A 14,325-nucleotide genomic window follows, 5' to 3' on the forward strand; every position below is an offset into this window, starting at 1 on the left:
TTTCATCAACCGCCTCACCTCCTATGAAATCCTTTCGTTAACTGCTCCTCGCATAACTCTTTTACACTCTAATAACCTTAACTCTGCTATTCTGCTCCCTGCATTACCAACAAAGTCCCTCATGACTGCTTAATGCTGACAGCTCACCTCCTGACTCCTTGTGAGGATCTGCAGGAAGCTCCTTTGGGTCACGCCAACTCATCATGGTCACTGATGGTTATTTAAAGGGTGACAATGGCAAATACTATGCTGGGTATGTTGTTGCTACTCCTTTTGATATCATTGAGGCAGCGCATTTACCTATGGCTACTTCGACCCAATAGACTGAATTATACGCTCTTACATGGGCTTGTACTTTTGCCAAGGGCAGATCTGCCAATATTTATACTGATAGTAGATAGGTTTTCAAAGTAGCTCATGATTTCAGAATGTAGTGGAAGCCACGTGGCTTCATTACTTCTAGCAGAAATAAAATTAAAAATTAAAAATAAAATTAAAAATGGGGTCCCTGTGTTCAGGAATTATTAGATGCTATACTTTTACCTGCCACTTTAGCTATTATTACAATCCCAGGGCATTCTAAACTTGACTCTCTGGAAGCTAAAGGAAATCACTTTACTGATATTTCTGCAAGGAATGCATCCCTTAAAGGAACCAACAGCAGCCAAGCCTCTGTCATGGTCCAAAGGGATATTTCCTCAAAGGGAAACTTAGAAAAACTGACTAGAGAAGCCCAACAACTGGCCTCAGAAAAGAACAGGGTTGGAAATTAAACAGTTGTTGGTTTTATAAAAAGAGAAACGTCTGGTTTAGACCAAGTAACAACCCAGTCCTATTGGAGACTCTAAAATTCCCGTTCCTAACCACTGCACATGCATTTAACTGTTAGTCTACTGACAAAATGATGGCATTCATGAATCAACATTGGTGGGTAAATATTAACAAGGCCACAAAAAGTGTCTACCACCCTTGTCCTACTTCTCCAAAATATCATCTAGGGAAGCCTGTTTGTACTGCTCTTGGACATTTTAGACTGCCTAATGGACCATTTGAGGTTTGGCTAATAGATTTCATACAACTTCCCCCATGTCGTGGATATAAACACATTTTAGTCATGGCTTGTATGTTTTCTTACTGGACTGAAGCCTTCCTTTGTAGACAGCCTTCTGCCTCTCCTGTGGGTAAAGTCCTTTGGAAAAGGATTAGCCTTACCGGGGGAACTCCTCTCAAGCTTCATAGTGATCGAGGAACCCATTTTACTGGTCAGGTACTTCAACAAGACTGCACTATTTGGCCTGTTTTACAACACTTTCACCACGCTTACCACCCTCAATCCTCTGGTTTAGTGGAATGCACTAAGAGCATTATGAAGACTGAATTGGCAAAATTCGTAGAGACCCTCCAAATACCTTGGCCAAAAGCATTGCCCTTGGTCCTTCTAAACCTCATATCCACCCCCTTGGAACTCATAAGCTCTTACCCTTGGAGACAGTCACAGGACACCCAAAGCACTGGACTCCTACTTCTTTTGACCCTCAGCTGATAAAAGGAGATACACTCCAGTATTGCAAAGGCTTCTATGAAAAATAACCACGTTTTGGTTATGTTTGGTTAGAGTGCTCTTTTCACAGTGCACTCCAGGGAGACAAAGACCTTAAGCATCACACCTTGCAGCTGAGATTTCATTTATTGGCAGAGACCCCTCCAAAAGGATGCTCTTCAACCTTGCTGAAAAAGCCTCTATCAGGTACTGGTAACTAACCCTTGTGCCGCTCTAAGGAATAGACTCTTGGACTCACGTGACACACCTGAAGAAAGCACCAAACCCTGCCTGGACTTGCACATCATCTGGTGACATGAAAGTAAAGATTTCCCAAACTGCAGCAGATGACATCTGATGAGACGGCTTTCCCAAGATGTCTGGACCAGGCCTGTCGAAAGTTTGCCAAACCTTTGATGATGACATAATGCTTCAGGTGCTCTCCAGTGCCTATGATCTTGATAGCATACAGACTTTGGAGAAGAAAAATGCCTGAGAGCTCTCCCTGCTACCCCTCCTTGTTACTCAACTGTGGCCACAATAGTTTCCAATCTGTGTACTTTCCCTTCAACATGGGACACAACACCCAGGAAATGTCCTTCCTGGCATCGAGGGACAAAAGGCTGCTGAAACCAGAAAAATCTGACTCTTGATCAGCAATGCTTTCAGAGAAAGATCTTGATCAAAAGGGGAAAATGTGGGGGCTGGCCCCATGGCCAAGTGGTTAAGTTTGTGCACTCTGCTTTGGTGGCCCAGGGTTTCACTGGTTGGGACCCTGGGTGCGGACATGGTGCCACTCAACAAGCCATTCTGAGGCGGTGTCCCACATGCCACAACTAGAAGGACTCACAACTAAAAATATGCAACTATGTACCAGGGGACTTCGGGGAGAAAAAGGAAAAATAAAAATCTTTAAAAAAAAAAAAAAAAAGGGGGGGAATGTGGAAATTCATGAACAAAAATCTCATTAAAATGGAGTTGGGAGGCCAAAAGGGAGAGCTCTTGGGGCTACCTGGTGGCATAGTGGTTAAGTTCCCACACTCTACTTCAGCAGCCCAGGGTTCGCAGATTTGGATCCCAGGTGTGGACCTACACACCATTCATCAAGCCATGCTATAGCAGCATCCCACATACAAAATAGAGGAAGATTGTCACAGATGTTAGGTCAGTAACAATCTTCCTCATCAAAAAAAAAAGGAGTGGGGACAGAGCTCTCATGCCCTACATTGATAGAAAGCCCAACAGGAAGAAGAAAGACTTCTTGACCAGGAAGTAGCTAAGCTAATGAGAGACTGTCACAACTCAGCCAATGAAACTCTCTGTTTACAATAGCCCTCCCAACTTCCTCTTCCCGTCTAAAGCAGAGTTTCTCCTCCTTTTGCTGCTAGGAACTTGCATGTGGCTTGTCACTGGTTGCAGACTCCAAATTGCAATTCTTTGCTGATCCCAAATAAACTCATTTTTGCTGGAGAAATAACTGGCTATTTGTTTAAGGCCAACAGCAGTGAGGGAAAACAAACCTGGGTAGCACTAGGAGCTTATTCTCTCCCTCTTTTCAGTTGCTAGCAAGAAGTTAGCTAGGCACATCTGAATTAATTCAAAGAAAGTGCACAAATCCTAGTTTTTTTACACCATGTAAAACCTTGGGTCCCAGCCTCTACCTACTGAGTCAAAATTGTCATGTTATCAAAATCCCTCTTGTAATTCTTGCACCTTAAAGTTTGAGTAGCACTGCTCTGGCAGATATCAACACCACTAGTATATCAGCTCTTCTCATTAAAGTCTTGTCTGGTGAGGCCATTTCCTTGTCCAGGAAACTCCCAGTTTTACATAACCAACTAGATGGTCTCTACTGCCTCACAATTTCCCTACAAATATGCAAAGGAAGTTATCCTGGCGTCCTTTTCTTTCTTTCTTTCTTTTTTAAAGGTATGCCCTTTTCTTGGTGAGAAAGATTGGCCCTGAGCTAACATCTGTTGCCAATCTGCCTCTTTTTTTGTTTTCCTCCCCAAAGCCCCCCAGTACATAGTTGTACATCCTAGTTGTAGGTCCTTCTAGTTCTTCTATGTGGAACGCTGCCTCGGTGTGGCCTGATGAGTGGTGCCATGTCTGCACCCAGGATCCCAACCGGTGAACCCCAGGCTGTCAAAGCGGAGCTCACAAACTTAACCACTTGGCCACGGGGCCAGCCCCTGGGGTCCTTTTCTGACACATCTTCCACTCTATGTTCCATGTGCCCAGCTCAAATACACCTCACTTTACAAGAAAAAAGAGCTTAGCTGATTGTATATATTTTGTGTTTTCTGAGCACTAATCCTTATTCTACATTTATTCCAAATATTGCTAGTGCTGCATGACACAATTGTTCTAGAGTCATTTTGTGTGTTTCCCAGCCTAGACCCAGAATCAGCCAGTTCTCCAAGAATCCCTTGTTCTTTTAGTTCCTTTTAGGAATGATATTTATAGATAAAAACCTTCTGAGTGCTAGGGATGCTGTTGCTGCTGTATTGGTCATTTTGGGACCTTTTCATAGGACAGAACTAGGAAATGGTGAAATATGTATAAGTCACTCATGAGTTACTTATTACTGAAACTTCCAATTTAGGTGGTTTTACTTAACCTCTTCTATATTACATCTGTATCTTGTTACTTCCACATCCAGAATCCTAGTTCATAAGTACATAGGGAATTATAGAATCAGAATATTCCACAATTATTCATTTCATTCATCCCACATTATACACACAACAGCCTCAGAATAACAATACTAATACCACCACCCCCAATAAGACTGTTGAAAAGAGTTTAATGTTTTCCTGCTATTTCACTCCCCATTTCCTCTCTTTTTTTATAATTGACTATATCTATATTGTGAGCACATATTGCACTATAAACTATACTTTCTTCCTGTTAATCCTCATCTAGTCTTAGTTCTATAAGTAATGCATATTTAATGGTCACCATAAGTAACTCATGAGTTACTCAGCTCTTATAACTCTAGTCCTTTTGGTTGTCTGAAGCTAGTGTCTTTAATAGATTTCTCAGGACGGGCTCATAGAAACCATATTCTTGCATTTCATTGCATCTTGGTAACATCCTGTGCCTTTTATGTTTGAAAATTAGTTTTGTTAGAGATAATAAACCTTGACTCACTTTTCTTGAGAATCTTAGGTACAGTACTCCATATTCCGTGGCATGAAACATTGGTGAAAGATATCTCATGTGAGTCTAATTTTCTTTCCCTTATAAATAGTCACCTACTCTTTTCGTGTAGATGTGCCCTAATTTTTTCCTGTAACGTTGCTCATTCTACTAGACTACATGTTGGCGTTGGTCATTTTCAGATAAACAGTGTGCTCTTTCAATAGGTAGTTTCCATTTTTTTCAACAACATTATCTTTTTTTATACATTTTTGTACTTGTTCTATTCCTTTGGTTTCTTTCTTCAGAAACTACTATTATCTATACGTTAGATCTTCTTTACCTGTCTTTAATATTAGTCACCTTTTCTCAAAATCTTTAATTTCTTTTTTCACATCTTTTTTATTTTTAAAAACTTCCTCCTTTTCACTCTATTTCTTTTTAGGCATTATCTGTCATTTTCGTTTACTCCTGGTTTCCTTCTGGTTTAGTCTTCATTTCTAAAATGGTATTTTTATTTCTAATTCTTTCCCGAATTCAGCCATTTATTCTGTTTCTTATTATGTTGTTCTGTCACGTCCTCTATCATTTTCTTTTCAGAGTAACTAGTGTAAAATGTGCATTAAAGCTTTAAAAAAAAAGCCTATCATCTTCTTTTCAATTTAATTAGTGATTATCTTCCCTTCTCTGACATTCACTATCACTTTTTCTCTAATATTACATGAGAACAAGTTTTCAGCTATTTCCTCCTTTCTAGACACTTTAGCCCCTCGCCCTCTTTATCACACCTCAATAAATGAGACTCAGAATATTTTTGCTTCCACACTTTCCACCCTTTGCTTCAAAAAAGTAAAACATCTTTATTTGCTCCCCCTCAACCCCCATCTAACTCCTAGGTTTCACTGAGATAGATTGGTACTTTGTTCCACTTGAGCAAGTATGTGGTTTGCCTTTGCAGTACGTCTCTTCTATTTTAGGAACCTTTAATTTATCACTTGTTTATTTCTAGTTACATTGTCATTATTCACTTACATTACTATATACATTCAAAGTAAATTTCTCAGCACAAATTCCCCTTCTCTTCATTTTCCCTCTCTTGATATAAGGACAACAGCCCGACCACTTATTTTTATATATAAATAAAGCTCTGACCAGTCATCTGTAGCAACAAGTCCAGGAAATCAATTCACTATCTGCAGCACCCATGCCAGGAAGCCAAACAACAGCTCCTGTAGCCATCAGCCACAAATGGCCAGTACTTGATCAATAACTGACAGCTTCCCTAGTTTTTGCCCCCACTTCTGACCAAGGATCCATCAGAGAAAACCAAATATGCTCCCCTAACCAATCACACAGGATACCCCACATCTAGATAGCCTGCCAATGGCTTCCCCATGCCAACAGCCTTCAATCAGGGCATACCTGAATTCCCTCTTTCCCACTAGAAAGCATTCCCGTTCCTCTGCCTGCCTTTGAGTCATTGTCAAACGCAAACCATGGTGGCCAGTTCCCTTGCTGTAGCAAGCTGGGAATAAATAGCCTTTGCTTGTTCTCATTTGGTTGGTCTTCGTTTATTTCCCCATCTTTCTTCTTCTCCTCACCATCCTCTTCCTTGTTCTTCTTGTTTTTCTTCTTTTCTTTCCACGTGGCAGTTTTTAAGTTCTGCTCTTTATAGGAATTTTCCTAGGATATGCCTAGGAGTATCTGTTCTCATTGATCCTGCCTGAAACTCAGTGATCCCTTTCGTATGCAGATGCAAGTCTATCTTTAGGTCGGGAAAATTTTTTATTAGTATTTGTTTAATTATTACCTCTGTTTTTTTTCATCTGTTCCTATCTCTTCTTCTGGAACTCGAAATAGTCATATATCAGGTCTCTTAGATTTATCTTCAAAGTGACTTGACTTTTTCATCATAATTTCTCTCTCTCTCTCTCTCTCTATATATATTTTTTTTAAGATTTTACTTTTCCTTTTTCTCTCCAAAGCCCCCCGGTACATAGTTGTATATTTTCAGTTGTGGGTCCTTCTGGTTGTGGCATGTGGGACACTGCCTCAGCATGGCTTGATGAGTGGTGCCATGTCCATGCCCAGGATCCCAACAAGTGAAACCCTGGGCCGCCAAAGTGGAGCACCAGAACTTAACCACTCGGCCGCAGGGCAGGCCCCTCTCTTTATATTTTTTGCTCTGTTTTGAGATACCTTTTCTACTTTTCAGACTACTTAGCAAGACTCAATCATTCTCCTTCAATATATATTCAATGTTATGTTTTAAAAATCATGATTTTCATATGTTTACTTGTGTAAAAATGTTATAGCTGCTTTATTTATAATAGCCCCAAGTGAGAACAACTCGAACATCCGTTGTCATGAGAGTGAATAAGCAGTGTTGTATAGTCACTTAATAGAATACCACTCAGCATTAAAAAGGAAAAAAACCACAGATATACGCAACAACATGAATGAATCTCAAAAACATTATACTGAGCGGAAGAAGCCAGACATAAAAAACTACTTACAATAAGGTTCTATCCACATGAAGTTCTAGATCAAACAAAACTAATCCATGATGATAAAAAATCAGAAATTGCCCAGAGGGGAAATGAGGAAGGATGGGAATTTACTGGGAAGTAGCAGGAGGTGATGGAAATATTCTATATGTTGATAGGGTTGTGGGTTAAATGGGTGTATAGATTTATCAAAGTTCTTCAAACTGTACACTTAAGATCTGTGCATTTCACTGCATGTAAAATCTCAAAAAGGGAACAAAAGCATGCTTTTTGTTCCCTAGTCTTGTGTGTATGTATTGAATTTAGTCATCTCAAGTGCTTCTATTTGTGTATTTATGTATTTATTTATGGTTTAAGTTGTCTTCCATCTTCTCTAGTAATTCGAAGACTAGTACTCTTTCAGCCTCCAAGGAAGAGAAGTTTCAACACAACTGTTCGGCTTCCCCAAAGCTCCTTTGGGGTCAGGATGACCAGCAGGTCCCCTAAAGAACAGTGCCAGGGCAGGTCCTATCCTGCCACGTGGAGGCTACACTCTCTCCATTATCCAGTGTGTTCTAATCCTCTTCCCTTTCTCTCTATCCTCACTCTAACCTGAGGCCTCACTCACGCCATCTACTGCCCACTGTGCGTGTTTGCTGGTTCCCATATATTCGTGTTTCAAGTGGGGTCATGTAGTTGAATTGGAAGTGAGAGAGAAGGGGAAAAGAGATGTGATAGCCTGATTCATTTTGTAAACTACTTGGTATCCAGAACTGTGTGCCTTATGTTTAGTAAGTACTCAAAAAATATTTGTTAAATTGAGTGAAGAACACAGTTGAGTAATTAGGAGACCTAGAAAATCCCAGAATCGTTGAATGTAATACTGTTTCTGTCTCAATCTCTCTCCTGTAGGGGTGGCACTAAAATCAAGGATTATACAAATCCAAAGACTGAGTAGGAACTAACGTCAGTGAGCAGAGAAGATGGTGCAAATCTGCCACCAACTGTGGGAACAACCAGAAGCAGATAATGAAACTTGGGTTGTAAAGCAAGAGTTCTGGGAGCTAGAAAGACAGGTAGGAAGGGGTGGGTTAAGAGAGTCAGTAGAAGGACTGTCCTGGGTATAAACTATGATGAGAATTGTGGTCCAACAATAGAGACCCTCAGACTCTGTTCATAAAATAAGTCCTGGAGGACATCAGCTTCTGCCTAGGTCTATGAAGCTGGAAAGAGCATTTCTCTCACCGCAAAAACAATAAGCTAGTTTATCTACAAAATCGTAACTTTTATTGAGCCAGTAAGAGAGCTGAGGTCACAGGATAACCAACTAGCATGAAATCAAGAAAAGACAGGTGCTTCTAAACACAGATGAGATGCAAGCACTGGGTTATCTGTGGCGGAGCATGGGAAGGAAGATGGGGCAGCCATACAAGCAGGAAAGGAGAATTCTGCTAAATTTTTTAATAAATTGTGAAAGACTGAGTGTGGGCTGGCATGCTTGTAGAACCCTATGGGAGCCACAATCATAAGGGGAGTTCACATCCACTCCCAGACACCTCTCCAGGGACCTCCACTGGGCAGACAAGACAAAGACGGGGGACAGGGTGGCAGACAAGAGGAAGACTCCTGGGTGTTACAGGCCTAGAGGAGAGGAGTGGCTGTCATTTCAGGAAAGGGAGGAAGAAGCCCAGGCTCTTCCCCGCTAAGGAAAAAGAGACTTACATTGATGGAGAAAGGCAGCAAGCCTGTTCTCCCCAAGGGACAGGTAGAGACCCATTACAGCTGGAGAAATAGGAAAAGGAAAAACACCTCTAATCCTGCGGGAGGGACTGGAAACTGTCCTCGGCCTTCTATTACAAGTCATAATGCTGGGGAAGGGTCAGGATCACCGAGACCTAGGAACGCAGAACCTGCCTAAAAATGAAGTTGGAACAGGACCACAGAAAAGCTGTCTTCCTTCCCACCACCCCTACAACCAATCTAGTAATAAGCAACAAGCAGTTTACTGCTTGGAGAAGGGCATGAGCTAGACTGACCCTCTCTGAGTGGTAGGAGCAGAGAAGGCCTAAAGCTGAAAGTAGGACAGCAGCATCGAGAAGGAAACTTTAGCAAAGCAGTCCTAACCATAGGCACAAAATAACTAGAGGAATTTGAAAATGATGATGCACTGAACGTAACCATAGCAACAATAAAACCCAAGCCCAGCTCAACTCCTGACTAGACTAACTCAACCTCTTACAATAACAGCCTAGCAGAAAAAGATGCATGCCCATTTCTAAGCATAAATAATATCTATCTCAGCCTCTCCTGTCTACACACAAGGTCCAGCATTCAATCAGCAATTATAGGAAACACATGCACCACTTTCAAGAGACAAAGCAATCTAGAGATGTTGGAACTATCAGACAGGGAATGTAAAGTAATTATGATTAATGTGTTAAAGTCTCTAATATAAAATGTAGGCAACATGAATGAAAAGATGAGTTAAAACAGAGAGATGGAAACTACAAGAAAATATAAAAAGGAAATGCTAGAAATAAAAAAAGTATCAATAGAGATAAAGAATGCCTTCAATGAGCTCGTGAGTAAACTCAACACAGCCCAAGGAAAGAATCAGGGAACTTGAAGATAGGTCAATAGAGAGGACCCAAAGTCAATGGAGAGGACCCAAACTAAGGACCAAAGTAAGAAAAAAGAATGTGAGGGTGAAGGAGTGGAGGGGGTGGATAGATCATCCAAGAGTTGTGGAACAAAATGATCCCAACATACATATAATGGGAATCTAAGAAGGAGAAGAGAGAAAGAATAAGGCAGGAAAAAAGATTCGAAGAGATCAGTAGAATTTCCCAAAGATTATGAAAGATATCAAACATATCATACCATACATCCAGGGAATCTCAGGTCCCCCCTAAAAGGATGAAACATACACACCCCTAGACACACAATATTCAAACTGCTGAAAACCAAAGATAAAGAGAGAATCTTAAAGGCAGCCAGGGGAAAAGAAAAGACACATTACACACAGAGGAATTGAAACAGACTTCTAGACACAAATTCCGCAATCCAGAAGACAAGGGAGTGACATGTTGGCAGTGGAAGGGAAGGTGTCAGCACCTTACATTCTCAGAGTTTTCCCTTGAGATGCACACTCCCTTTGTGGATCTTTCACTAAACGCTATTGTTCCCACAAAACAGAAATGAATGGCCACTGCTCTCTCATAACATTCTGACACATCTGTGGACATTGACCTTTCCTTTAATTTACCTTAGCAGTGGTAAATAATGGGGCCATTCAGTAATGGTTAATAAGATTTTACTCAAGGGTTGGGGAAAGCAGAAGGAAATTACACATACGTGATGTGGTGTGCAGACAAGGTAGGCCTTTCTTCATCCCCTAAGGTGAATTGTGATTGTTCTAGGACAGGAGTCTGCAAACATTTTCTGTAAAGGGCCAAATAATGTTTTAGACTGTGTGAGCCACATGTGGTCTCTTTATTTCTTCCTCTTCCTCTTGTTCTTCTTCCCTTTAATAATGTAAAAAAATACGAAAAAATTCTTAGCTTGTAGGCTGAACAAAAACAGTCCATGAGCTGGATTTGGCCTGTGAACCTTAATTTGCTGACCCCTGCTGTAGGTCATTCATGGTAATTCCACTCCCTTTTGCTAATGAATGGTTTAAGACATATATGGTCCAGGTTTGACCAGCGCATCACAATGGGAAGTCTTCTTGGGTTTAACCTGCTGATAAAAAAAATGTGGTGCATGGGAAGAAATACTCTTCTCTGTGGCTGATTTTTGTGTGTTGTGTGCATTATGTCTATGTATGGTGCTAGGTGACAACCATGAGAAGGCAAGCCTAAGACAAAGGCAAAACCTTGAGAATGGTAGCATGGAAAGGAGGTGTGAGCCACTGTCTTTGATGACGTCTTTTCTCTGCTGAATTATTGTAGAAAAGCCTATGTCTATACTATTTATTTTATAGATATAAAGGTAGTTATGAGCTATATAAGCTACTTTTACTGAGGTTTTCTCTGACTTACAGCTGAAAGCAGCCTATTTACTATAGATAGTAAGTTACAACTACGTAGCAGATAGCTTTGTGGGTACCTTTGTGTGTTCACAGGCCCCAGGCCAGTGCCAGCTCCAGAATTTTTACCTTGGAGGAACAAAGAACAGCACTTTGATTGGAATAAACAGGTTAATGCTCTGTAGGTATCACAGTTTACAAAAGACTGAAGAGTCATTTATCTACGTCCAAAAAATGGGATGTTTTCATGAAGATTATAAGGTATTAAAGTGTTCCAACCTCCTACTATGCTACAACTGTTCAGGCCGATGTGCAAGGCATCATCATCGTTACCTCTTGTGGTAGTTTGGATCGTTGCTCCCAATTCTTCATTCCTTCTGTGTTCTAGAATTGTACATCTACACCCTTTGCAGGTACCTTTGCAGTACCTCTCACTAGAGTAGATAGAATATATTTTCTCCGTCTCATTGATGTTGAGCTTGACCATATGACCTGTTTTGGCCAATGAAACATCGGCAGAAATGACAGTGTGCCAGTTAGTTGAGGGTGAGGGGTAGCCTTAGAAAGGATATCATATTTCCAGTCATTCCTGTTGTGTTCCTGGGATCCACTAGAAGAAGAGCATGCCCCAGGTAGCTAATGCCTTATCAGTTTGGGCCCCAGAAGTAAGATATATGGAACCAGATGGGAACCCGACCATAAGCCTGCATTCCAACCTGGCCTAGTCGAGCCCAGCCTAGATCAGTGAACCCAGCCAATTCATGAGAAAAATAAATGCTTGTGGTTATAAATCATGAAGAATTTTAAGATGTTTTAAAAAAAAACCAAAAAAACTCTATCTAGTTTCCCATCTCTCTACAGGCAGACTTTTCTTCTTTCTATTAGGTAGAAAGATGGGTGTATTCCTTCAAACATATTAAACTCTATGTGTCCAGATCCAAATGAGCAAGGCTGAGAGAAACACTTCCCTTTCTTACTGTGGGCCTTCTTTCAAGTTCCCATATCCTGTCTCAAGATGTGCCTCTTCTGAGGATCACTAACATTGGCAATACCTACTTCCTTCATGGAGAAACCCCACTCCTGGCCACAGGGACAGTTATACCCCTAGCAGGGGTACAAGTACATCGGAACATTACAGAGGGTCTGCTACTTCTATCCTTTTAGTTAGAAAAACAAAAACAACTATTACACAGGAAAATAAATCTTATCGCCAGAGGAAAAGTAAATGAACTCTACTTGCCACCAACAAATAATTTTGGTGGTTAATTTTATTTTCTTAGATGGTTTGACATTATTAATCACAAAATGTACCATAAGTGAAAAAACCTAGGGTGAGTTCAAAGTGATGCTGATCTACATTTTCTCATTTCAAACCCCTGGGTACTAATGTGTTTTGGAATAGAGGATATTTTGGATTTTAGAAAAGAACACGCACAAACAATTTTTAAAACTCTCATTTTTTTCCTTAAAACCAATTTTAATGGAGTATCATTTACATGTAATAAAACATATCCATTTTAAGTGTATCTAATGAGATTAGGCCATTGTATACCCTTATGCTACCACCACCACAATCAAGGTTAAAAACATTCCCATCACCCAGAAAGTTCCTTCCAAACCCTTTGGTCTTAATCAAGCCCCATAACCAAATACACTCATATTTCTGCACTGACGTATATGGATATTCACACTGAATGTTGCAAAGAATATTAATATCTTATATCATAGTGTGCGAGGTTTTCCTGCTAAATGCATTTGTTATAAGCTTCCAGAAACCTTTCAGTTTTTGAAACATTTTGGATTATGAAATTGTTGATAAGGGATTATGGATGTGTTATAAAAGGAGTTATATAATAATGAAAAAGAAATAAAGGTGAGAATTACACTTATATAGATTTATACATGTTGGTTGCTTATACAGAGACATCCTGGATTTATGACAAATAGACTTATGAACAAAGGAACTTCTGAACAATCTTTTGGAAACTAACTTAAAGAAAATTTTATTAACTAGTGTATACTTTGTACCTAGTAGTATGCCTAGCATGTAATGGGTACCCAGTGACAGGTTTTGTTTTGACCATTGATAATTCTACCCAACTCATACCTCTAGACCACCATCTTTTCATTTTTTGTACTGATATTTCCCTCAGAAACTTTATTTATTTAAAAAGCTTTAATTTTTTCTACTTGTTTATTGTCTGTCACTTCCTCTAAAACTGTGCTGTCCAATACTGTGGTCATCAGCCACATGTGGCTATTTAAACTCAAATTAATGACACATAAAATGAAAATATCCATTCCTTAGCCACATTTTATTTGCTTGATAGCCATATGTGACTAATGGCTACTGTACCAATGGCTACTGTACTGTATAGTATGGATAAAGAGCAGTTCTGCCACTGTGGAAAGTTCCTTTGGATAGAGTTGCTCTGTCTTGTTCACCACTTTATTCCCAGGGCCTTACACAGTGCTTGGGATCCAGTAGATGATCAACAAATATTTGTTGAATAAATGTTTTTAGCTTATCTGGAAAAGCCATCATGTAAATGTAAAGCAAAGATTCTCTTTTGAAATACAGATGTTTTGAATAGCAGTGGCTCTTAGAAGCTAAAATCCTTTCTTTGAAAAAGTAAAAAATTAGATTATATTTTAGATTGTATTGTAGCTTCGATTGTTAACGGTTTTCAGTCACTGAGTGCTTATCCCATACCAGGCGCTTTTCTAAATACTTTATACATATTACCTCATTAATTTTCACAACCACCTTATGATGTATACACTATTCCCTACTTACAGCTGAGGAAACTGAGATGCAAGAGGAAAGTAACTTGCCCAGGATTACACTTGCTATTAAGTGTAACAAGCTATTAAGTGCCAGGGCCAGAACTTGGGACCCAGCAGTCTGGCTCCAGAGCAATTAACCACAACACTGAGCTCTTTTGTGATTATTTTTAATAAGGACCATTTAGTCTCTTCTTTCCAGTATTTAAAACTCTTTTTACTTTTTTTCTTTTCATTTAATTGCATTTAGCTGGGACACCCTAAAAAATGTTCAATAATAGCTGTTACAGCCCTGCGTCCTTGTTGGGTCCCAGACTTTAATGTGAATACTTCTGCCATTTGACTCT

Source organism: Equus caballus, chromosome 3 (assembly GCF_041296265.1).
Source record: "Equus caballus isolate H_3958 breed thoroughbred chromosome 3, TB-T2T, whole genome shotgun sequence".
NCBI lineage: Eukaryota > Metazoa > Chordata > Mammalia > Perissodactyla > Equidae > Equus > Equus caballus.